This window comes from Cyprinus carpio, chromosome A13 (genome assembly GCF_018340385.1).
Source record: "Cyprinus carpio isolate SPL01 chromosome A13, ASM1834038v1, whole genome shotgun sequence".
Lineage (NCBI taxonomy): Eukaryota > Metazoa > Chordata > Actinopteri > Cypriniformes > Cyprinidae > Cyprinus > Cyprinus carpio.
In genome coordinates this window covers 15,007,471-15,035,440 of record NC_056584.1, presented here as the reverse complement: position 1 = coordinate 15,035,440, position 27,970 = coordinate 15,007,471, and the positions used below count along the sequence as shown (strand labels likewise).

General features: G+C 39.3%; 1 protein-coding gene across 2 annotated transcripts in view; it reads right to left on the bottom strand.

The window, feature by feature from the left end:
• LOC109078940 (B-cell lymphoma/leukemia 11A-like) overlaps positions 1-27,970 on the bottom strand; it is a 57,958-nt gene that overhangs the window by 4,820 nt on the left and 25,168 nt on the right. The window lies entirely within an intron of this gene.

Sequence of the window (27,970 nt, the reverse complement as noted above, 5' to 3'; positions counted from 1 at the left end):
ATAGAATAGAATAGAATAGAATAGAACCATTAATAGATCTCTAGATCTAGAATAGAACCATTAATAGATCTCTACATGTGTTTGTTCATACTCATTTCCTTTCTCAGCTGCTCCCTAGTGTATTTCGGACCTACAAAAAAGCCTACAAATTGTATCTTAATCATTTATGAACCTCCTCATCTCCAGTGTAGACCCCAGGCCTGTGCAGCCCCCCGGCCCATACTAACAGTCTCTCATCGGCTTTAGCCCCTCAGCAGGCTAAAGTATGTATCACATAACAGTAAACAGAGCTCTTATTATAAACATGCTCTCAAACAGCACTACAGGCCAGAACCCAGTGGAGCAGAGCTTTTCACAACAGACCAGACAAAGCACTGGTAGTCCAGCAGAGAAAGACTGTGTTGGGGTTTAGCTCAGGTCTTTGCATGGGGTACTACACTCCTGCTTTTGGCTGTACACAGTTCAGCCGGTTCTTGTAACCATTGTCAGCAGAGCTATAAAAGCAAAAAATAGTGCTCTCTCAAGCTGAACACTTTCATCCATGTACAAAAACAGATGAACAGGAAGCATACAGTAAACAAAATCTGGAAGGATTACAGAAATATATCCTGTAAAGGGGCAGCAGAGGAGACACACACATTGTTAAGATGTGTTAAAGGTTACATTACACTAAATGCAGGTGTTTATGTCACTGCAAAGCCATAGGAGAATAGGAACATTTGTTGCAAACACTTCACACATTGAAAAAAAAAGATTGTTTTAAAATTTGAATTCAATTTAATAAATTGGTATAAATAAAAGTGCAAAAAAAGATTAGTTTAAGCAACAGTTGCTTAAAATGGAAATGAAGGATTCTACCAATAGAATAGGGAGAAAAAAAGCAAAATGAGAGACCATCTACTCCCTTATAAGTGAAATAGTAAAGTATGTAGATAATTGTAACAGCAAAGGAATGTTTCATTGTCAATGGCACTTTTACAATGACCAGTGATTTTCCTGCCATTGCATTTGTAATCTCATTTAATGTTTGTGACTCCTCCATCACCTCATTTATGAGATTAAATAATGAAGTAGGCTGGAAACAAGAGCCTTTCATCATTAAATGCTGAATGCAATGGTACCCATTTATTCATTTATTTATTTCTATCTCTGCATTTTGGAGGAACTGATACATTATATTATAATATCTTTATTATCTTTAAAAACTAGCAGACGCCAATTGTCTGGTCCCTGGTAGCAAACTAACAGATGCTGTAACAACTCTTTCAACACTTGTACCACACATGTACACAACATATATTAAGTATTATGAAAATGGTTAAAAATATTAATAAAAAAGGAAAAACATCTTCATTACTACAAAACATACTGGAGAAAAAAAAAATACACCTCTCTCATAAATATGCTCAAGTCTAAATGTTTTATTTAGTCTAGATGGAAAACTGTCAAAAGCTACAGAAACATTTTTGATAACTGCAATTAATAAATTCCTAAATAATATATATATTACAAAATGCTGCAAATACCATTTGCACCATCAACAGGTAAACAAGCAGCAGGTTCAGGTTGCCTATAGTTAAAAAACACACGATTAACTCACAAATGGCAATGAAATGGATATTTTCATGAGGTAATGAAATGGATATTTTCATGAGGTAGCGGTTTGAACTTTGAAAATTACCAGCACTAAAAGGGATGTTACATGCAAGGTACAGTTTTTTACCTACGCTCCTAAAAATGCAAGGTCAAGCAGTCAGGAACAGAGCCATCATCCACACAGGAACCACAACAACAAACAGCGAAAATGGACAGGGGAGATGGATTTAACTCCCCCCACAGGCCAGAGGTCTCTAAACTGCTATCATGTACTGTTTACAACCATCCCGAGAGAAAGAGGGTAGATGGAAAAAAAGCAAAAAATGGAGAGATGGCGGGAAGAAAGGCTGAAAGAGGTGCTGAACGGAGCCGAACAGGCAGTGTGCACTCTTTCATCTCGTTTGTTTTCCTCAGAGGGGCTTTCTCTGAAGTCTTCAATAGCCAGTAAAGCATGTAACGAGGCAAGGCCTTTCTGCTGCTCAGAGGAGGAAAGGCTGGCTAGAGCCACTGTGGGTTTTCTCAGATAATCCTGTTAATGCACACAAATGGGGGTGGTTCTGTAAGGCTCTGTGGCGGGCAGACAGCCACCTCCGGACATCGCTGTACCCTTTTGTGCTGTCATCATTTTGTCTCTGCCTTGGCACTTCTTAAACATGGTAAATGAAAACACATACCCACTCTACATGAGAAATATGGACAACAAATAAATGATAGTGTTTAGGAATGACTGTTAGGAATAACAGGAGTAAAGCTCAAAATAATATGACATATACCGGTGTTTCCCAAACTTAAAAAAAAAACATTTTTTAATCATTTTAAGCCCTATCAGTGACATCAAACCATAAATGTTTTCTCTTTTACTCAAATTATATTGGTCATCATTTAGCATTATTATCATTTGAGGTCACTCACTGAGGAGCTTCCTATCTTTTTAATAAGACAATGGAACTTGTTTGTCTTTCACTGAGAACTGAAAGGGAAAATATAAGAGAAACTTTTTTTTGAGAAATATTTTTTTAAATAAATTCAGAAGAGATATATATTTATTAATTATAGGTAACAAAACATACATGTTTAAAAGACAAAAATCAAAATCTTTTCAAATAACCACAAAACCTGCACATACCCCTGGTATATATCAAAGACAAAGCCATTCAGATTTGACAGACAAATCTAACAGACATCTAAATAAATAAAAAATAAAATAAATAATAAAATAAATAATCCAAGGTCAAGAGCGCAATGGTGAGGATATCACACGCCAGCTTTCAGCTGAGAGAGATGGGCAGTGAGGGTGGTGATGGTTGTTGTGTACAGAGAGAAAAATAACAGCACATTGATGCTCTATGGCCCTGCCACCCACGAGCACCTTCTGACAATCTAACTCATGACCAACAGCTGAAATCCCTGCACCAAATCAAGACTGCGCACTACTTTATATCAGGGGGGTTGATGCAAAGGCCAGCTAAATTATGGATCATTACAATCTGCAGAAATTACATTTAATTGCTGCCACCTGCAGAAGGTTTAAACTAGTATACATTTTTGTATTATCATGCAAAGGGTATTTTTCACTCCTGTCACACAGCTACAACCGTAATGGCTATCTGTTGTTGTCGAGGTTGACGAAGAGTTTTAATTTGCCTCATGTCGAACACATCCCAATTCCCTTTCAATATAGGGTCTTCAAAAGGTTCAGTTCTTTAAATAGACTTTGAGGGTCTGCCGTCTCCTCACCAGCCACAGGGATCTCTGCAGGACAGGTTACCGCATCTCCACGTTTAACAAGGGCCCGCTTCATTTCATTACACATGGCAATACTCAGTGGATATCTTTTTCACATGACATTCAGAATAATTAGACAAATAATTGCAACAATAATTGATAGCTTCACGCAGGCGGCGATATTATTGACTGGCGCGCCTCTAGCAAGCACCGGCATGTGCCATGTGGGCATCGTGCTTGGCACGCTCACAGCCAGGTTCTTCTTCTGACAAAACTGTCACAATCTGTTCCGATGACAGGAGTCAGCCAGCCACCGACAGGTGCTCCAATAATCTGCTATTAGACTCTGAAGATTTTACTGGGTGGAATTAAAAGCAGCAGCCTGCCAAAGAAATCAGCCTCCCCCTCCTTTCGGTCTAATTTTAATTTTCTCAAGAGAGTTGAAAGAGTATTCTTTGTGTCATTGACTGTCTTTTTGAGAGGAGAAGTTGAGAGCTGAGCATTTGAGACGGATGGGCAGTAAAAGCAGACTGGGTTCACAGCTGCTTGGCTCGAGTCTCTCGGCCACCGCTGAGTGTACAAGTTTGCTAAATGTAATGATAATCTGTGCCTTGACACTTAGAACATTTAATAGAGAATTTCGGAAAGCGGCCTTGCTCTAATTTTCACAGATTCCTCAGTTAATTAGAAAGCTCTCCAATTTGCAGTGAAAGCGGGTCAGTCCGGACAAGCTGGCAACCCACGACGTTTGAGGCAGAGACTGCCGGTGACAGTTGTTGGACTGGTCTGCAGGAGCTGGCAGCAGCACGGCTACTTACAGACGGATGCGAGCGCTCAGTGCATTGCTGGCAGTTTTTACACAGGGAAATGTCAGAGCAATGTTACAGCACAGAGCCACGAGAAAACAAGAACACCCCTCACAGCACCCCCCACTCCCCCCAATCACTCTGCCAACCACATCCTCACAGGACCGACTAATCCAGCTAAATCACCACACACACTCACACACACACACACACACACACACACAAACACATTAAACTGCAGCTAGATAAAGCCACACTGAATGATCTTGACAAAAAGTAAGGCTGTATTACAGAGCGGTGATGGCTTGGCAGAGAGTGACTGGTGCCCATGGTGAAACCGGAGACATGGAGGAAGGAAATATGTTGTGAACCCCCCCCCCATCCACCAAATTCCCCCTTGCTGAGTGCTGCATCTTGTGCAGGAAAACTTTAGCACACCAAACAGATAGCTTTACAGTGCAAAAAAAAAAAAAAGTGTCAAGTTATGACTCGTGCAAAATTCAGACAGCTCGTCTGAGGTGGAAAACATATAAAATCCACCTAGGGGACAGGTCAGCTGTATTTTATTGTAAAACTGCACTCAAACACACATACATAACCTGTTTGTTGGTACTTGTTGTGTTAGTTACACAAGTGCATTTACAAATGAAAAATTGTTTTACTGTCATACCAATTTCATTAAAATACACTTAAATACAGCTAAGTGCATGAAACGAATGGATTTATCTTGACTGACACACATGGATGACTGACACATATAGATGGAGAGAGTGTATATTTGAAGTAATGTCTCATGTTGGCTTTGTTAAGAGAGCAGGGTGCATTTCTATGTGTGCCGTCTGGATCGATGGCGCTGGCAGACTAAGATGAATGCCAGATTAAAACAGCTCGGGCAGCCCAATATCCCCGACATGCAGATTCATCCATTGTTCTTCCTCCCACCACTAAAAAATCCACCCCCCTCACTCACACACGCACACAAACGGCGTCCGTGGCAAACAAAAGTACCGGATACGAAAGCACTTGCATACAGCGATTCAAAACCTCCTACATGCAAAGACGCAGGTCATTTGGACAGCGAGCTGTACTCTCAGCCTTCCATCTCGACAGCTTCACTGCTGTCACTAGCTGAGACTGCGGCTCCTTTTGTTTTGTCCTTGACGATTATGTTAAGATTCAACAGCTCTCAGAGATAATGGTAATTGAAGTAATGCAACAATGTAGTAACAGGATTACCGAATGCAGGGTGAGAAAGGACAGTGCCATGTAATATCATTTTTGAATTTTATCAGCGGCTTATGCTTTCAAGAGCCTCTACATATATTTGTGTTTGAGGTGTCCCTTCACCTCTGCACCTGCTCAAGTCTCAAAATTATGACATTACAATTTAAGCATTACATTTTCATAAAGTAAATTAAGAACAATGCATATGAATCCTGTTAACACTTACAAATAAAATACATTAAATAATCAGTCAATGTCAAACTTTTTTAATCTAGATTTTGGGTAAAAAAAAAAAAAAAAAAAAAAAAATCTATAAATGTGCATGATAAAGTGCACATTACCATTCATAGGTTTTGGGGTCATTTTTTATAAAGGTGCTTACCAAGGCTGTATTTATTTCATCAGAAATAGAGTAAAATGGGTAATATTGTGAAATATTATTACAATTTAAAACAACTGTTTTCTATGTTAATATATTTTATTATTATGTCATTTATTCTTGTGATGGCAAAGCTTAATTTTCAGCAGCCATTACTCTAGTCTTCAGTGTTTTTAAAAAAAAAAAATAAATAATAATAATCCCACTTTTGATTAGTAGTATATATCAAGATTCTGCAACTGGTCAACATTAATTTAAATTATTTGCAATTTTTAAATAACTTTTTGCTTTTGCTTATTCATTATGAATTGTCCTGCAGTGTGACAAATAAATTTTTAAAAGACAAATATTTCAAGTAAAATGCATGCACTTTTTAAAAACTGTTGTACTAATCTAACTACTCATACATTTTTTTCTCATTTACACACACACACACTTATAAATAATAAACAATAGCAAAATGCTATTTAAAATACTTTTATAAGGAGTATAGCATGAACATGCTGCAGGACATAAGAACCTTATTTCATGCTGACTACACATATATTAAAAAGTGTTTTTTTGACAAAATTTTTGTCTTTTGATTTGATTAGATATAAAATAAGAAGAATAAGTAGTAAAATATTAGCTAATTCTCACCAGAACAAGACATCTAATGGGTGTCTGTGTTTAACACGTGTGTCAGTGATTAGGTCATGTGTGTCTCTGGCTTGTATCAGTATTCCTCCAAGCAGTCTGGCTGGGTCGGTCCAGCACCGCTCTCACACACTCAGCTCTTTGTCCGGTTCCAGACTCTTTGTGGAGTGCCGAATGACTGGCCACAAACAAAGGCCTGTTTGACCAACACTTGCTCAATGACAAAGCTGGACAGAGGAAGAACCATAAAAATCCCACAAAAGACTCTGAGACACTTCTCACACTGTGTGTCTTCTAAACCTAAACATTATGCACCGCCTCGGCAAAAGAATGCACACTAATATCTAAACAATGAGATGTAATGCGCCAATTAACTGCGCTTTCCAAACAGACAGAGTGAGGGAAAAAAAGGGAAAAAAGACTGACTTAAAAGAGATAATGTGATAACAAGAGCTGGTACTCCGGGGCAGAAGCATGTCAGTAATTAACCTGGACAGGCCGACAAAAATCTGACTTTCACATTTATTAACCTTAGCCATCCCAAACCCTGATAAGAAGCCTTTTTTTACTTTCACCTCAGCAAGAGGATGAGCAACTGGGTCACATTTCAAGTTCCAAAACAACGAAACTTTTCACTAATAACAGAAAATATAAAAAATCAACTCCAATGTACACCATGTCTCCCATCTGCCTGCCTGCCGGACAGCAAGCACAATTAAGAGCGGGAGAGGATTTCCACACACCTGACTCCCCTCTCCTTATCATCATTACAGTGAGGAGAGATGTGTCCCCTCCAATCAGAAATACACACTGATAAACAGGGTCTGCCCAGCTAATGATAACCACAGAGAGTGGCATATGTTTCCCTCTCAATCCAGTCAAATCAAACCTGGCTGATCAGTCCCGAGTGTAACGTGTGCACGCATTCTGCTATTGCTGAATACGAGAAGTTGTTTACAGTATTTAAGAGCAACAATGAGGCTAATTTCACAATACTCTTGGTGTGTCATTAGGTGCTGCTGTACAATCTGCCACACAAGAATGAAGACAAAACACAATTACCCCCGAGTGCTTATAAAGAACTAGGATATAAAAGCATCATTGTTTTGGCGAGGAGGCCAATCAGGACTTTATATGTGTGTAAATGTATATTTGCACATGTGAGACACACGTGAGCATGTCGTAGTTGGTTTGACTTGTTTGCTAGAGAGTTCCAGAGTCCCTGCTGTGATCCACATTGTGCTTCTCTGCACCCTTTGGCACTGGTGGCAGGTCATACACAAAAATCAAATATACTATATAACATACATATATATATATATATATATATATGAATCCTTTAAAAAATATGTGGTAACACTTGATAGTCTACTTTAGACATTCTGCTACCTATAAACAACTTTGCAACTACATGTCTACTAGTAGTCATAGTATTAGCAGACTGTCTGCTTAATATCTATTAACACTTTATTTTGATGGTCACTCAACAGACATTCTACTGCCTATAAGTCACTTTTTCAAGTACGGCAACTTCTTCTACTAACCCTAACCTAACAGTCTACAAATCCTCTAATGAGAGTTAGTTGTCATGTAATTGCAAAGTTACTTACAGTTAGTAGAATGTCTGAAGTGGATTACCGAAATAAAGTATAACCAAATATTCCACAAAAATATTAACCAACTGTTTGCAACAATAATAATAAATGTTGTTTTTTTTTGCACCAAATCATCAAATTAGAATGCGGAAAATTCAGCTTTGCCATCTCGGGAATTAATCAAATTTTAAAATATATTAAAATAGAGAATTTTAATACCATTTCACAGTATTACTGTTTCTATTGTATTTTTATTTTTTTATTTATTTTTTTGATCAAATAAATGGAGCCTTGGTTAGCATAAGAGACGACTTCTTTTAAAAAGATTTAAAAATCTTGTTATTGCCCAAGCTATTGAACAGTAAAATTGTGTAGACACTTTCTATTTTTCTAAACAGGACACCTGCGTGAACTTAGTACATCCTCTACAAATCATTTAGAGACCATTTAAAAAATAAATTAACATAAAACAATGATAATGTTCTAAAAATTGCAGATATTTCCAAAAAATATTGTTCTAATACAATGGCATTCATACACCAGACTTAAGTGTCCAAAAAAGTGTCTAAATACTATATATGAAGGCAGAACAATTCTAGTGAAACCTTTTCTTTAACCAGCAGTCAAACATCCTCTGCTCATGTATGTGAATGTAGGGAGTGTGTGCATCCTAATGATAACTTCATGTAGAAGCAGCCCAGGAACGGTACTGGGGATCCGCTTTACCACTGGGGAACATGCCTGGAGAGCAGAAGCCCCAGAGGGATAGATGGAGTACTCTTGGAGGAGACACCCGTGAACAATGAACAAAAACGTTGTTCCGTCACTCAGATTATTGTAACTGTCGTTCCTGCGACACTGGAATGGATTGTTTAAAAATGAATTCCCACATAACCACATAAACATAATTTCAATAATACAGTATGAGCCTCTTAAACTGTGTTTATGATTGTAATTAAATGGCCAAACCTTTATATAACCGTCAGAGCGTAAAACCGTGTGCACATCCTCTCTCTCTCTCTCTCTCTCTTGTGAGGAGAGAACCTCACTGCTGTTGGTGGCAACTGTAGACTACTCTTAACCCAAAACCAAAATGTCAAAATTATAGAGAGCACAAATTACAGCATAGAAGGGTTGTGTGCTTTGCTCTTTTCCTTTTTTTTAAATGAAGGGGAAAAAATGCTGAGAGCAATACCAGCATCCAGATGAACGCACACATATATGGAACCCTAGAAAGAATGAGAAGACTGTAGAGGATGGTAAAGAAAGAGTGACATTCATTGTCATGAATAGCCTAATTAATCACTGTGCAAACTACTACACTGCTCCAAATGCATCAATTAATTACACCCAGAATTAATTTATTCCTGTGAAGGAACACAGGGCTTTGTGCCCAAAATCATTACTACTGAAAAAAAGTCATTATTATTGGAATTAGATCTCAGATTCGGTCTGAAGTATTCCAGAAGATTTACAAAAATGCCTTTTTTTGAAATATACTTTTCAATATGGCTGAGTACTAATTAAACCTTAGCACTCATTTAACCCGCACAAACACCAAAACGACATCAGTGTTGCTCAAACACACAGATCATTCCTATAACAATGCAGAAACCAGCACACGGTCAGGGCTTCGGCTGCAGCCTCTGAAGCACAGATCATGGAGACCTCTTTTCTTCATTGTCTCTCTCAGAGCCAGAGAGAACGAGGGAATGAAATAGAGGGAAGGAAGGGAGGGGGTGAGTGAGATATTCACAGCACGCTCTGCATAAATGTATCGCTGCATCTGTAAGGAAGAGAAATTGGAGCTGCGCAGAGCTGGGGCCCGGGGCATGGCTTCAGACACTGTCAAAACATTTTCAGCCATTTTAATTAGAGGACCAAAGCCAGTTCTGAGGCTCCATAACATTTGCTTTCACATAATTGCACTTCGCTCAGCGTTTTTTCGTCGCCCTTTCTGTCCCCCATCGTATTCAACTTGGGCAATTCATATTTCCATTAAGGCTTTTTTGTGCTTTTTCAATTTGAATATATTTTCTTATAGGACATTCAAACATTCATGAATAGCGTGTCCTACGGTGGCTGAACAGCTGGAAGTCTGTTCGCTTGTACTTCATTAATTATTCAGCTACCTTCGGCTCTGTCACTGTGTTATAGTGTATATGAAGTATAGTACACAAGAGGGGCTTCCAGTGGGTTTTTTTTAAGCTCTTATTCTGCATTTAGTCTGCATTTATCCCCTTTTAATCCCTATGCTCAGATAAACAAACAAGCACACAAATGCTGACACTTGTGATGGAAGGTGTTCAAATAAATTCGGAGTAGTAATTTTTCCTGTTCCTTCACACGCAATAGGTCAGCGGTCACCTTCACACAAACCCACATACACATATATACACAAGAGAACAGGGATGTGCAGGGACATGCAGACCAGGGCAGTCAGCAGCAGCAGCTGTCGGCCACAGAAGATCACTCATCAGCCTTATAGTACCATCATAAAGCTCAGCAAACAACAGGTACTGGACTCATGCCCTCGGAAAGACACACATACATAAAACAAATCACTCTAACAAGCCGCTATTTTTATGTTAGCAGGCATGCAAGTATAATTCTTTATTTGCTCTAATGGATTATGTTTAAACATTTCAAATGAGGAATAAAATCTGTCTAGCTATATTCACACAAAATAATAAAAAAAGAATAAAAACTAATAACACAAATAAATATTCAGTTGAAACTGAAAATAATAAAAATTACATAAATACTATTCAAACAAAATCATAATCAGTTTAATATTTTTTTGATAGATATTATTCAATACCGCAAGGGTGTTTAACAGTAGCCCAGATAATATGATGTATCTACCATTACGGTAAGCCAGCTCATCTGAGAGATTAAAAGAAATATCTTTATCAATAAGGATAGCAACTCCCCTTTTTCTATACTAGGAAATAAGGAGTAAAAATATTATGAGTCCCATCTTCTGTGTAATTTAGTGTGGTCAGAGACATTGAGAATGGGTTTCCTGCAAAAAGACAATTTTAGCTTGTAAGCCTTGAGTTATCACTTTGTTAAGCTTAGAAGGATGGCCAAGTCCTTTCACATATATATACAGACATGTTGAAAATGAACAAAAAGTATGGATTGTGCAATGCATAATATATAGCCACAACAGTAGGAAAAGGAGAGAGAAAAAAGGATAAAATAAAAAAATATTCTGAAAAACAAACAAACCTGTAACCCCCACCCACTCCAACACCTCCCTCAACCAGGTGTATGCAAGACCATGCCATGAAGCCAAAAATGCCATGAATGGGCAAAATGGTTAGAATCAAGTCAAATCAGTTTCAAATCAAACTATAGACAGACTACAGACCAACGCATGGTGCAAAAAAAACAGCTATTTTTTACGAGTGAAAAAAAATTGATGGCAGGATGATGAAAGACGAATCGAGTTTCTTGAACATTCTGTAGATTTTTGCACACATCACCAAAAGCTGCTTTTTCTTGGCCTAGTTAGCTGTAAGATCAGGGAGGACAAAGACAGGTTTTCCCTTGTAGGTCAGCCTTCCATTTTGGTGTGCCGTTTGGAAAATCTGTTCTTGAATATGGTAGAAGTGGACCCTAATAATGAAGGGCCTTGGTGGCTAACCCGGGTTTGGGCTTTGGCTGGAGTGACCTATGAGCTTGATTGAGCAGCAGCTTCTCTTCCCAAGTTAAACAGCTTGCGGGGAAAGTCCGAAACAGTGATCTGCTTGATCTGCTTTCGAGATCCTTGCACTTTAAAGATATTGAGTTGACCTAAGTTTGAAGTTTGGCCATGGTAGTTTCAAGGCGCACGCGAGTATCACTCGCAGCCATCGCCGAGTCCTCAACAGCTCTTAGTTGCTCCTTTTTCTGAACTAAGCGATTGCTGTATTGTGGCATCAGCCGAAGTCAACTCTTTTTTAACACCATATTTGTCTGATTGTAGACCACTAATGGCACTTCCAATCTTAATACAAATGTAATTTTTTCATGGATTCAAGTGATTGTTTGAACATTTCAGCTGAGAGTGATTCCCCCCATGAGTACCTCTCGGGTCATCCAAGCTAGCCGTGTTGGCACCTCGTTTGCTGCCCGAAGCTGCCATTATACACACAATATCCACTAACTTTGTGCCAGTGTGTGTTCATAAATCATACACTGAAAAAAATAAATGAAATAAACTTCTAGGTCTGTTTATCATTTTACTTGAAATTTTCACTTGCGAGTGGCTTACTAAAAACATGCAACAGCCCGTCTAGATAATGAAATTACAATGTTATCATGAATTCTTTTGGCCACAGTAATCTGTGTAGTGAAAATATGATACTGTTAAAGCCCTGGTTCAGATAATTTGCATGTGAACTCTAGAGTTGATTTTTGAAAAAAAGCCGACTGGCCCAATGAAAGCAAGGACTTTCATTCCTACATCTGCCACATTAAACAATACAATTATTCTTATACATTTTCCTACAAGTGGTCCAGCTCCTCCCCCTTATATCGTCTCTGGTATCTCTCTCTTTTGCTCTTATTCATTCAGGTTCAGGTGTTTGTTTTTTCCAGCCCAGACTAATTCTGGAAAAAAAAAATAACAAAAAAAAATCCTCCACTATCTGGCTGCAGGTCTGCACTGACTCAACCTCATGGGTTCAGAAAGGAGCAGGGTGGAGGGGGGAGTTGATAAGAGAGAAAGTGAGAGAAAAGAACAAAAGGAAAAGTTAAACCTGTAAGTCAGAGCCCTTTTTGGTCTGTGGTCTCAGGAGAAGAAACCTCAGCAAGACTGACCCTGTCTCATAAACACACACATACACAATCTAACACAAACCTCGCCTCACCAAGAGGCCGCTTTCTGTCTCACAGATGCCCAGAGCTCTCAAAATAACAAGAAAAGATGAAGAGAGAAAAAGCAAGTAAGAGAAAATGAAGTGAAGCAAATGGGACTTTGAGTCTGATTCTGAACTAAATTAGAATATTGAGAATATTAGAATAGAAATTTTTCGTCTCAAGAGCGACATTTGTTGGAAATTTCTGTCTTCGTGTTAAGGACATGAGTGGGAATTAATTACTGTGCTAAAACTAATTTAAAAAACATTAAATATTAATTGCAACAGGAATATGTAAATGTTCAATAGCTGTAAATATATGTTTACAGAATACAACCAGAATATGTCAAAAAATCATAATGTAAAATTTTGTGCACACGTAAACATGATCATTAAAAACACTGGAAAACACTGTGTAGGCTTCAGCCAGTTTCACCACTTCATCTCTCAGCATTTTCTCTCTCTCTCTTTTTCTCTCTGTATTAGAAAACCATCTTCAATATATTCAACCAAGAGCAACAATCAATAAAAGGACATTTTTAACACATATATATACTGCAACTGCTGCCCCGTTAACAGTAAAATCCTCTCAATGATTCTGATGGCAGTAAGGGGGGTGAGAGAGCCATAAAAAAGTTTATTCACATAACTGCCTCTTACTGCCTCCTGGAGCCACTGACCCTTGCACTACAAGAGCTGACAGACATGCAGAGAGAGGTGTGAGGATCCTGTGTGTGTGTTTTATGAGTAACACATGGGTAAAACCCCTGATATATGACTGGAGCTAGCCTGATATGCTAACAGAAGCTAATAGTCAAATCAATAGCGGAGGAAATGCAGCGTACACTGGAAACCACTGCAAGACACATTAAAAAAGTAAATCACATCCATAATCATAAAATTATATATATATATATATATATATATATATATATATATATATATATATATATATATATATATATATATATATAATAGGGATAAAAAAAACTTTTTTGTCTGTCAAAATAAATCAATGAATAAATGAGAAAATACAAAACAATATTTTGGTTTTTTTTAAAGTCTTTTTTTATATTAAAATTGTTGTATTTATGTATGTCAGGACCAATGCACACACAAATATTTCATTAAATTTACACTGCATTTCCTTGTATACACAATAACAAGAAATACAAAAAAAAAAACAATGTAACTAAAAGAAAAGAAAAAAAAAACATAAGAGACTTTGTTAGAACACAGTGAGCAGACTACATTGGTGAGGCTGGTGAAAAATGAACAGCGATGAGAGAAGGTCCAAAACAGATAGATCACTCACTCTGCCTCACGGCTCAGGCCTGTGTCTGACAAGAGGACAAAAATTTCTCTAAATTATTCAGGGTGGACAAGCGCACATCAACTGGGCACTGCCCTAAAAAGAACATATCCAAAGAGTGGGAAAGAAAGCGAGAGGCTAGCAGGGGTTGGGAGGGAGAAAGCGGGAGAGGGGGAGAGAAAAGAGGCAGCAGTTTGATGAACGTCAGAAGAAAGGCTGTATTGCAGCAGCAGGCCGCCTGGGGCTAGTTTTGTAGGAGAACACAGAGGCACACAACCGTTACAGAGCAGTCAATAACGACACAGCCCCTGACATTTACACAAACACCAAGGCCCCGCCCACTAGCGCCAAACAAACACCCCCAAAACACATATATACACCACCTTTAAAGGAAGCCCACAGTAGCTCCTCACATGGTGGAGCAAAACGGGGATGATAAAGAAGAAGCTACGGACAAGAGTAAGTACCGGGTCTTTGCACAGGAGTTGATTTAAAGACAGGGCATGTAAGGAGATTGTGAGGTGTTGAAGATCCCTTCGCTTTACCGCTGTCTCTTATCATCAATCTCGTCCAGAGAAATTACCGGCCGTCCTGGTTTAGTTTTTTATCTTACTTAAGAGGCAAGGGAGAGGTCAGCTTGCAAATTACAGAAATATATAAATCACACATTAAAAAGTTCCAGAAAACTATTTGCAATCCTTTTTTTAGTGGTGTGTGCGTGCTTGAGTGTGAGTGCTCCATTAGGGCATTTTGAGAGCAGTCTAATGTGGCTAATGTTCCCATCAGAGATACTCTAAGTGCTCTGCCATTCATTTCCCCTTCCACCCCCTTGAGCGCAGCGGTCACAAGCCCTCCAAATGCTTCCCTTCGAGGAGTGGCCAGCGCCTTTTAGCCAGGCCCAAAAGATCGGCTGGCCACGCAGGAAGAGCCAGGGCCCGACCACCGACGCCCTCTCCCAAAGATATGGGTCTACTAATTACCCCCATCTCAACACCAACAAACAACTTTTAAGACCTATTAGAGGACAGTTGTCCGGGAAGGGATTTTATATCCCATTAAAACCAGAAGATTAAATTGCTATTCACATAAATTCACCCGGCCTCACATACCGGTAGGTCTCAGATGCTAATAGCATGTGGCCTATCACTGCTAAACAGGCTCAGCAGGATGCCACCCTTCTGGAAAATAGCCTCGAGTGCGATCACATAAATAACCTTGGCTTTTTTCGTTGAAGCCATTTCAGGTTTCAGTGGAATTCCTGTTCTCATGTCTCTCCTGTCCTGTTTTTGTCTTTGCGCTCCCCATGCTCCACTCCCAGAATCCCCTCAACATTCGCTATCTGGGTTTCTTTGTTGCTCCTGCCTTTCTCTGCTTTCTGGTATGGCCTGGAGGAGGGGGAGGGGGAGGGGGCGGGCAGGACGAACGGGCTGGATCTGCCAGGGCAAGAACTAAAGGTAATGTCAGCCAAGGCCAAACATATCTAAACACACAAACCATGTCAAAGCCAACAAACACTCCCTATCTCATTCCCAAAGGAACTCTGTGACTCACTCTCCAGCAAGCCCCCGATTCACTCCAAAACCTCTCTGTGTAGCCATAACATACATGCCTCAAATTTGACGTAGAAACCACACCGACTACTACCAGAGATGTGTGTGTTGGAGGAGGATGAGTGAAGATGTAAAACTTGACAAAACTTTTCCAATAGTGCGAGGACACCAAACCCTACAGAACTCCGGCTGACCTGATACATCACACCACCCTCCTGACTGCTGCCCCAAGCTGTGTGACATGTCCACCAGGTCTGGGGAGAACATGTGACATCCATGCCTTCAAGAGCACATCTATTGAGCGCAGCAGGGATACGAGGCCACACACAAACAGAGCACTGTTTTAAGAGCAGCCAAGGCAGTGCTGTTGCATTCCTCCCGACTGGCGCATGGCCGGCTGGTGAGAGTTGAGTGCAGGCGGCCTGCAGAGCTGCCCCTCGTCTCAATCGCTCAAATACTCCGGGTCTGCTCTCATTCATTCTCTCTCTCCCTGGAGACGCATGTTTTGGCAGCCTGATCCATAATACTGGAGCGTATACCAGGAAATTACATGTTCATTTAAAGCTTCTCATAAATACAGCTGAATTTATAATAAATTAGTGACGGATCTGAAGCCAAAGAGGAATTCCCTGTAAGATAAAGTAGTTAAAGGGATAGTTTACCCAAAAATCATACCAAAAATACACAACCTCATATCATACAAAACACAAAAGAAGATATTAAAGAAGGATTCTCACTTTTTTACAGTGAAAGTCAGTGGAGTCCAGTGTTGTTCTGAACCACACTGACTTTCATTGACTAATACAGTTGAAACATTATTCAAAGTATCTTATTTTGTGTTCTGCAGAAGACAGCAAGTCATACAGATCACAAAAGAGTAAACTGTGAAAGAATTTTCATTTAGCTATACCATTAAATAGAATTATGGCTAGTGTCCAGAGGGCAGTGAGGTAGACCAGTTCATAAAGCATAAATGAATGACCTGGCTAGAAAGATTGTCTCTGTCTATCTCATTTCACATCAATCTTTGGGCTTGAAATCTGCTGCTTGTCTAATTTTCAGTATCGTCGTTTACAGTACATGTTGGTGCTAGAGAGGTGACATGTCCATCAGGGCCGAGGGCCAAGGCCACTGAGATGTATAAACGTAAGAAAAACAAAATTTAGACGAGGAGCGTGGGTGAAAATGATACAATATGCTGATAAGGGCATCAGACCAGGAAACAAACCCCTTCCACATGGTCATAAAACAATTTGAGCCAAGTGTCAATATGCTGATAAGGGCAATCAGATGCCCGTGGAGAGGCAGCGAGGCAGAGGTGAATGGACAAGCTCTTGTCTGAGTGTATTTGTGTGTGCTTTATTCATGCGGGACAGAGTGCATGACTCAAAGCCACTCTGTGGCCATGCACTTCATCGGGATAAAAATTCAGGCTGACCCTTCTACCACCCCCTTTAACAGGCCACAGCCATTAGCAGAAAGAGAGCGATAGACTAGAGAGAATGAAGGAAAGAGAGCGAGACCTCTAGGATTTGTGACACCAAAGCACTTCCTCCATATGTCTGACATAACAGTGCTGGGGAATATAGTTTGAAAGTAGCATCCAAAGTAAAAAAGCCAAAATTCAAAGTATTTAAAAGTCAAGCAACTCTTTAAAAATATATAATAATAAAATAAAAAGTTGTCAGCTACACTTGAAGCTACTAACAAATATTTAAATAAAAATAGAATAATAAACATACAATAATATACCATTTAAAATATATAAAATATATACAAAGGCCTTAAACAGCTACATATATTAACTAAAATTAATTTACAAAATTATATATATAAAAAAAAGAAAAAAAAAGATACTACCTCCAAAACAGCTTACTATATAATACTGGCACAAAACAATGCCAATTACAATAAAAAAGATACATTTACACTAAATACAACTAAAACACTGCAGTTTATCTACAACTTTCAGACTTTATCTACAAAACTTTTTATTAACATTTAAATGAACCATCTGCATTAACCAATCAATCAGACTTCCCAAAGTTACACATAAGAAAAGGTAGTGTGTCTGACTATTTTCTTAAGCTTGACTGGCTCCAAAGTTTTGATCAAATAAATAAAATGTGATTTAGAATTGCCATGTCATGCTACCTATTGTCAAAAGTAGCAGCTATTGTGACGGTACTAGAATTCCTGCTTTTAGTTACAGCACAACATTGCATGACAGTCTAAGAAAATGCTGCAAATATTTACCTTTGTCCTACTGTATGAGTGTGTTGGAAGGCTGGGGGGACAGGCATTAGTACAACATTTACCATAAGACGTTACTACAGTATAACATTTACCATCAATAACGGGGTGGTAATATGGATGCTATACATGCAGGGCTGTGGCTTTTGCAGCTCAGTCTAATTCTTCATGGCAGTGCTTCTACCCACATTTACTCCCAGTCCCACAGATAATTCAATACAAGTGTTCTAATCCATATCATCCCATCGTATGTTACCGCTGACAGCTCAGCACTCGGGCTGCAAACACTCCGCCTCTAACAACCAGCCAGTACGGCCACAGTCCGAGCCCTCCTCTGCAAAAACAAACCTATTACCATTTGTTTCATCTCCGTCCATTTTTCTGCTCGGAGACAGAGTTAGCGGTATGAGTTGGACACAAAGCAAATGCTCTGAACTCAGCGTGAAGGCCTTTTCATGTATGAACACCAAGAAAACTAGCCATTCATAAGCAAAAATGTGACCTGTTCCTACCAGGATGCTTACACAACTGATAAAGAAATTTTAATTACCGCAGATGTACCTGCAAGCCCTCTTCAACGACTAAAAGCAATAAATCAGGTTTTAACACGGCAAGGAGCCACAACTCAAAGCATGCTGGAACATTACCTGCACACTCTGCCAAAAATGTGTCCGGGGTCCTATAGATCAGAGATCTCATAGGGGTGGCGTGAATCAGGGTACAAGGAAGCAAAGAGAATGGGGGGTGGGGGGTGAGCTTTCTGTAAGGTCGCTCAGGTTGATGCAAAATATCTCAGATGTTTATCTCAAGTGCCTGGACTTCCCCAAAAAAACTGCCTTGAGAAAAGAGAGAGGTGTGTGTTTCTGACATTTATTATGATGCAGTGTGTTTACCATTTCTAGAAAATCGACTCAACCCGTTTGAGCCTTCAACTACAAGGTTTTTCCAGTAGTTGAGATGAGCAAAGGACACCGGTCTCTCTCTATACGAGTATGTGTAGGCGAGACTTCACTATGTGCATATGATCCTGTTTCAGCTTCTAATTTTTGACCCCAACCTTGCCCTTCTGAGTTCGGTCCTCGACCCCACGTTGCATTACAGAACACAAGAACAAGTTATATAAAGCGTTGTAAGTAGAGCAAAGCGCATGCTGTGCTGTTTCTGCCCTTTGTGGCTCCCAGCCAAACAGATAATGCATATTCAGGCTGCGGTGCAAACTAGGACTGTATTTGTAAATACCACAGCTCTGTACAGTATCAGGCTGTTTTTAGAAGCCAATCTGAATGGACCGAAATGATTTCGTTTCACAGTGGACAAGTGGAACTAATCCATTTCATTAAAAACAGACAATCAGATTCCAGTCACAGAACAGAGCACTTAGCGCAGACTGGCTTCAAACAGCCGCTGACATCAATACTCTCTGCCCTGCAGTAGCGTGAGGAAGCAGGCGGGCTAAAATTGATGCCGTTCACAGTTCAGACCCCCTCTACTTTCTGCACTCATTTACAACTGTCTCTTTTCACGCGTTTCATCGGAGCTGGAAAAGGGCAAAGAGAGGCCTCTAACAAACTAAGATCCCTGTGCACACACACTTATATATGTTTAATATACACAAAATAGGGTTCAGTACTTTGTATACAAAAACAAATATTACATATTAAAGAGGCAGGTCCAGACAGGCATATCTTAAAACTCTAAACACTGGCCGACCTACAACAAAACCAGAATTTAAAAAAGTAGCATACAAAGAACCAAAATAATGTGCAAACTATAGAAAATAAATCACACTCAGAAAATCTGATTCATTTCACTATGTTTATTTTGATCAGACTCTAATTTGTCATATCAGTGTTATCCAGAAAAAGCATGTAGGTCTGCTTAGCTGAAATCTCAATGTCACTGATCAGTGCAGCGCAGCATTTCTCAACCTTTCTGACTTAAAGGCTGCCCATAATATACATAATATACATAATATTCAGAAACTGTGGGTGTAGATACATTTAATTGTAATGTAATTCAATTTGTTGTTCCAGAAGATTCAAGATTCTGATTCTGTATGTTCTTCAATAAAAACTAGTTACTGATTTAGTTACTAGTTACTACTGTTTTTTTATGTTTGTAGCGTTTTAAGTTATTTTTTAAACATATAGAATAAAAAAAAAAGTTAAATAAAAATGCATGTTATTTGGAGTCTTCAGGTATAAACATGAAAAATTTCTTGATTAACCGATTGCTAATTTAAATCAGGGAATCACCCCTGCATGAGTCTGAGTCCTACAGGGGCCACTATAGTCAAAAACGTCTGGACACACCTCTGGAGGGAAGAGGTAGAAGTACAAACATGGCCGAAAGAAACTTTGGCGTGTCACTTGATATGCAGTGCTGGGTAGGGTGTGGTGACACTATAAGTGTCACGGTACAGTAAATCAGACCAGGAAATCCCCTCTGACCTACAGAACACACACAAACACACATTCACAAAGGCTCCTTCACCTGTCTGGAGCTTCTTACTCTGGCATAAAAGCGTAATTCTGAGGAAATCGCATGAATCTTGACAGAACAGAATGCAACTATGAGTATGTGAAAGTGTTGAGAAGGAAATTAAAAAATAAGATGCTTCTTAAATAAGCTTCACTCATCAACAGGGTGTGGAGTGTATCTCACGGTATGTCCAACTCTGAGAGGACGGGGTGGGGGATGGGGTTAGAGAAACCATGTCAACTTTTCAAATCAGGGCTCTCTGTGTGCTTAATGAGGATGGAATGGGACTTTTTGCCGCTATTGGAAATAAGGCGTCAGATTGAGGGAGAGTTGGTGAGCAGCGTCAGCCGTGGCACCCTTTTCCCAGTGGTGCCAGATTACATTTCCAACAACAGCTGCCTCCTTTGTCCGCTCGCAGCCAAGCCAAACTGGCCTAAAATTTCATTTAATCTGCTGCAAAAAAAGAGTGTCAGCCACTTAAATGGCAGCTAAAAGCACTACTCTCAGATAACTGACTGACACTTGCTAATAATAGACCCTGGCAACAGGGGAGTGGTTAGGGTTGCCACCCGTCCCTTAAAATACGGAATCGTCACGTATTTAAAGGTAAATAGATGTGTCCCGTATCAAATCAATACTGGATGCAATTTGTCCCATATTTTACAAAAGCCAACACATATTTAAATAAACAAATAAGTATTTTGCACTGTTTATAATGAAATCAGTTTGATAAGAATAGAGAATCCCATTTGTGTGTGATTGCTTTTTGGCGTCTTTGCTTCCATAGCGACTGGGTCTCCAGAACGTGCGCCGTTAAAGCAGCATGCAGTAAACCTGTGTGTTTTAAAACATCTGGAGCTCACATTTGCCCTTTGAACACAAGGCTCTCCAGATGTAGAGCTGAATGGGAAAGTTATCAGTGGCTCTGTCCAGTAACTAATGATGAACGCGCAGTTTGCAGAGAAGCATTTGCTCATGGCGGACTGTCTCACTTAAAGGGAATGAAACTTTTTTCATCGTTTACACTCCCACAAGTTGTTCCAAACCTGTAATAATTTCTTTCTTCTTTTGAACATAAAAGAAGATACATTGAAGAATGTGGGTAACCAAACAGTTTCTGGACCCCATGACTTTATAGTATTTATTTAAACAGTATTTTTCACCGAACCCTCATCTGCTCCCTGGGCGCCGCAGCATAAATGGCTGCCCACTGCTCCGTGTGTTTTCACTGCTGTGTGTGTGCACTTTGGATGGGTTAAATGCAGAGCACGAATTCTGAGTATGGGTCACCATACTTGGCTGTATGTCACGTCACTTTTTTTTTTTTGGTCACTATTGTTTTATTAAAATTTGGATAATCTGTCAATATAATATTCCATATATTATCAGAGCTTGGTAGACATAATTATTATATATTTTTAGACTTTATTAGATTATAACTTATGTTAGACCCTATTTATTAATTTATCATATATATTAATCATAAATAGATTAATAATAAATAAAATGTCATATACAATTTGGCATTTTAAAAAGTTAAAAAAAAAAATATGCTAAATTATTAAGATAAAAATGGTAAAATAAATTACCATAATAATGTAGTCCTACTTTAAGCAAAATAAATAAAATAAATCAATAAATAAATAATAAAAAATTCATCCAATCCAGGAAACAGCTGCAGAACTGTCAAAAAGACTAATAATAATTAATAATGATAAAAATAATAAAATTTAAAATAACAATATTAATGTGCTCTTTTGCAAGTTTACATACTTGAGCATGTTTTCTCATGATGTATTGTTGAGCTATGAGTTCTTCACTGATTATTTGTGTCCTTTTTTGGGGGTGGGGGGTGTCCCTTATTTTGCCTCGCTGATGGTGGCAACCGATAGGAGTGGTGGCAGACATTTTGTGTAACCGTAGAGAGACGCCGGGTGCCTGGGAAACAAGGGAGTGGATGGTCCCAGCTCCCCCAACGGGTCTCCTCTCACAAACCACCTGCACCCGTACCCCCTTCAAACTCCACCCTTCCCCTGCCCCTGTTAGCCAATCCAAAACCCACCAATGACCAGCGGTCTCTCTTACAGCCCCTGGCCGCCATGCAACAATAGACCTATATGCTTTTGCCTGCAAATTTGGGGGCAAGCAGGAGACAAGGAGGTGCTAGCTGAAAGAAAGAGTGAGGATTTATAGATTATATAAAAATGTCCCCTTTTCAACTTAAGCCCACATATGTCTGAATGGAGACTTGGCTCTCCGGTCACAGGTCTGTCAAGCTGTGACAGTTTGGACCCGGTCAAGGAGCAAAAGATTAGCGCATGGAAGAAGGGATGAAAATTGGAGGAGGAGAGGTGGTGGGGGGGACAGGTTTGAGCAGCTTACTGTGTCATTACACAAGGTCTCAACACGCCCAACGTGGGAATCTGAGACAGGGCCTGGCAGGTCAGGGATGAGCTCGAAGCAATACAGCACCACACTAAAACCACTGCATGTGTGTTTAAGAGCCAAAAGCCCAACGGACACATCATCGTACTCTCTTTCTCTCATACACACACAGGAGAGAGAGAGTATTTATAAAGAAAAACAAACCAACCTAAAAATAAAAAAAAAAAATATTCACAGAACACCAATGAAACAACAAAAAAAAAAGAAAAAAAGTGTTCCGGTTCAACGACTTCACAGACACTGCTCTCTCGGTTTTGTTTTTCACTACCTGTTTTTTTTCTTTGCTTTCCTCAGGTGTAGAGAGGTGAAGCCGTCTGGAGTGGACACATGTGGCAGGAAAACCTTGTGAGAAACATCACGAGAGAGGAGGAGTAAGACACTATGGGGTATGACTTTCACATTAGTGAGGTTTCAATGTGTCTATATATACATATACATATATATATATTCTAGTAGTGATGTTCCTGAACTGAAAGTCACCGTTAGGGCACAACCATATTAACGAAATTCGAACTTTGCAGGCTAAGAATCTCCATTGTCCCTGAGGCATGAAGCACTGTTTATTTAGAGGTCACTTCGAAACTAAGCAGCTTTATCTTGGTCAATGTGATGAATTTGCAAAGTTTAACAATTTTAAATATGATGCAAAATACACCAGGGGAAATGTTTTGCCTCACGCATCCCTCATGTGAAATTACAGATACCTATTAAGATATTCCTAAGAAGAATTTCACAATTTAAAAGGTAAATGTCTTATAGTTGTGAGCCCCTTTAACAATCAGATCCCAAAATGGCACCATAACAAATCACAAAAACAACGAGGTCTCATTTTTTCCATGTTCATGTAATGATGAATGATTTTCAATCAGTACGAGTGTTTCGAGGTGTATTTCGACGCAATTTATGAATTTTAATAATCGATCATTGTTGTAACTTCCAAGTACTCGTGGACATCTCTAACATATCTGCTCAATAGCAGGCTGGATACAGAGAGATGGACAGAAGGAGGAAGACAGGAGGAAGAGAGTGGGCAGGGGGCCTCTCACAGCCTCTGATGAAGACATAAAGAAGTGAATGAAGGGGGTGATTTAGTCTGCTGTGGGAGATTTTCACTTCTGCATTCTTGTCATGTCCAGATGTTCTCCTCTAAACACACGCACACGCACACACATACACGCATCACTACACCAAACAGTGTCCACATGTACTCAGTCTATACAAACACAGTAAACTGCATCAGCAGAGTGACTACTGCATCAATACTATCCAACAAAAAAATGAATATATACAGTATGTATATAATACAGTTTAAATATTGCAAATGAAATGCACACAAACATGCTGCGTGTCCAAAGGGTTTGAGAATTACATAAATATTGGAAATTGGAAAAAGTTGCTGCTTAAGTTTTTAAAAAACAATTTGCATATACTCCAGAATGTTATGAAGAGTGATCAGATGAATTGCATAGTCCTTCTTTGCCATGAAAATTAACTTAATCCCCAAAAAAAACCTTTCCACTGCATTTCATTGCTGTCATTAAAGGACCTGCTGAGATCATTTCAGTAATCATCTTGTTAACTCAGGTGAGAATGTTGACGAGCTCAAGGCTGGAGATCATTATGTCAGGCTGATTGGGTTAGAATTACAGACTTGACATGTTAAAAGGAGGGTGATGCTTGAAATCATTGTTCTTCCATTGTTAAACCATGGTGACCTGCAAAGAAACGCGTGCAGCCATCATTGTGTTGCATAAAAAATGGCTTCACAGGCAAGGATATTGTGGCTACTAAGATTGCACCTAAATCAACAATTTATAGGTTCATCAAGACCTTCAAGGAAAGAGGTTCAATTCTTGTAAAGAAGGCTTCAGGGTGCCCAAGAAAATCCAGCAAGCACCAGGATCGTCTCCTAAAGAGGATTCAGCTGCGGGATCGGGAGTGCCACCAGTGCAGAGCTTGCTCAGGAATGGCAGCAGGCAGGTGTGAGCGCATCTGCACGCACAGTGAGGCGAAGACTTTTGGAAGAAGGCCCTGGTGTCAAGAAGGGCAGCAAAGAAGCCACTTCTCTCCAAAAAAAAACATCAGGGACAGATTGATCTTCTGCAGAAAGTATAGTGAATGGACTGCTGAGGACTGGGGCAAAGTCATATTCTCCGATGAAGCCCCTTTCCGATTGTTTGGGGCATCTGGAAAAAGGCTTGTCCGGAGAACAAAAGGTGAGCGCTACCATCAGTCCTGTGTCATGCCCAACAGTAAAGCATCCTGACACCATTCATGTGTGGGGTTGCTTCTCATCCAAGGGAGTAGGCTCACTCACAATTCTGCCCAAAAACACAGCCATGAATAAAGAATGGTACCAAAACACCCTCCAACAGCAACTTCATTCCAACAACCCAACAACAGTTTGGTGAAAGAACAATGCATTTTCCAGCACGATGGAGCACCGTGCCATAAGGCAAAAGTGATAACTATGTGGCTCGGGGACCAGAATGTTGAAATTTTGGGTCCATGGCCTGGAAACTCCCCAGATCTTAATCCCATTGAGAACTTGTGGGTCAAGCCCCCCCTCAAGAGGCGGGTGGACAAACAAAAACCCACTAATTCTGACAAACTCCAAGAAGTTATTATGAAAGAATGGGTTGCTATCAGTCAGGATTTGGCCCAGAAGTTGATTGAGAGCATGCCCAGTCGAATTGCAGAGGTCCTGAAAAAGAAGGGCCAACACTGCAAAGGACTGACTCTTTGCATAAATGTCATGTAATTGTCGATAAAAAGCCTTTGGAACGTATGAAGTGCTTGTAATTATATTTCAGTACATCACAGAAACAACTGAAACAGAGATCTAAAAGCAGTTTAGCAGCAAACTTTTTGAAAACAAATATTTATGTAATTGTTTAAATATTGCAAATTAAATGTATGTATATAATACAGTTTAAATATTGCAAATGAAATGCACACAAACATGCTGAATCTATCAAATTACTTTACAAAATACTTACTAAATAAAGTAAATTGATAATTTTCTCTCCTTTTTTCTTTCTCTTTTTTTTCTTGTCATTCCATTTTTTTATTTTTAATGACTGTGTGTGTGGGTGGATCATATTTATCAAGCATTAAAGTGACCAAGAGTGACAGTAAAGGCTTAAACATTGTTACAAAAACAATTAAACAAAAACTGTTTACATTGTTTCAATTAAATGCTGTTCTTTTGAACTTTCTATTCATCAAATTGTAATATTATTTCACATCTCATTTCTCATATTATTGTTTTTAATGTATTTAAATCAGATAAATGCAGCCTTGGAAGTGAGTTCTTTCAAAAACATCAAACATCAAAAAATAGTACATTCAGCAAGCAGCATCAGCTATAAATATGAAAACAGAAAATGTTTATTTTCCATTGACAAGGTTGTCAACAGATTTTGAAAATGACAAATGACATATCACTTATTAATACTACTCTTTTTATACTGCAGTTCTCTTACAGACAAGTCTCACGGTCTCGAGTTTATCTATAGTACATCAGAAGTGAGTTTTACTCTTGTACAGGAAGCATGGTGGTGGACCTGTTATGCAAAACAACCTCCCTCATCTCCACCAAGAGTGTCGCTTTTCGGACTAGGCCACGACAGCGGCGGGCTGCTCGGCACACGCTGACGAGCGAGGGGAATCGTGCGCTGATTACTGGCAGCTTGCCTCTCTGACTTGGCAGCTAGTGGTCACTGGGGGAGTAGGACATGATAGAGGCAGGATTTAGCCTCCGCTACACACACAGGGTAATGAGAGCCAGCCAGCGTGGATTTATATGCATTAGGAGGCACTGGGCTACCCGGCCTGTGATACATTTATTTGGCTTTATTAGCCTTGTGGCATATGCGTATTGGAGGTAATTTGGTTAAAGCTGTTAGGTCCATTATGCAGCAAGCATCGTCGGAGGAGGGAGAGAGCTGTTATTAGTGGTTATCAGATGAGAATTATGAATGATAACGGAGCCCCATCTCTAATTTGTGTGGCTAAGGTCTCCATTTAAATTATGCATACAGTGCAGAGCCGATAAACAGCGGGGCATCTGTGCAGGAGACATGGCCGCTCCTGTGGTCAGGAAAATACTCCAGTTCCCGCTTTAAAATAAACACACACGCACTTACAAACACACACAAATACCCACAGAAAATCAATCCTGAACTGTGCTCGCCTTTTAGTCTATAACAGCTCTGCGTGTGTTCCTGTTAGCAGCAGCCTGGGCTGTATCTGCGGCAAGCACAGTATGGCTCGCTGGTCAGATCTGTGTGTGACTGCAGTGGGATGCTGGGGTCACTCCATTGTGAAGGTCACCGGGGACACGGATCCGTTTATTGACCACCAGCTGAATGCAGAGCTCACCCCGGTGGACTGCTCTTACAGTTTACTCTCTCTTGCTGTGACATGCTCACCTCCGCTGAGGCCTGTGAACGCTCAGTGTCAGAGAGTAATCCTCTTTTGTTCATTTCTGTGTAAAAGATAAATAAATAAAGTACAAGGGAGTGTAAGACATATGAAGAGTGTTACACAGTCCTTTAGTCTGCAGGGCAGAGAGGTCATCTGAGAATTCTGCTCTCCGCTGTTAACGGGTCTCAAACAGCACTGTCTGGTCAAGCAGAAACAGTCATCTGTGTCTGGTCACGAGGACCATGAGACAAAAAAATAAAATAAAATAAAATAAAATAAAATAAAATAAAATAAAATAAAATGCTAATTAATGAAACTGAAAGGCTGCTATATATAATATTATATAAACACGTTACATAGAAAAACATATTTGGATTTCATTATATTTAAATAGAGTTGGAAGAGAAGTATAATATTTACAATTTTTGCAGACATTTTTTATCCAAAGCAATTTTGTAATATATTACTGTGAAATTTTATTTTTTATAGTTGTGATAAAATGTTATTATTATTATTATTTATGTTTTTTTTATTATTTTTTTAATATATACTTTTTTGTCCTGAATATTAGTGACTCATTACAATTCAATTAATATGCATTTGTTAATTAAACAACAACAACAATAATAATAATAATAATAATAATAATAAATAACTGCTTTGGGACAACTCTTTACTACAGTCTTCAAAGAT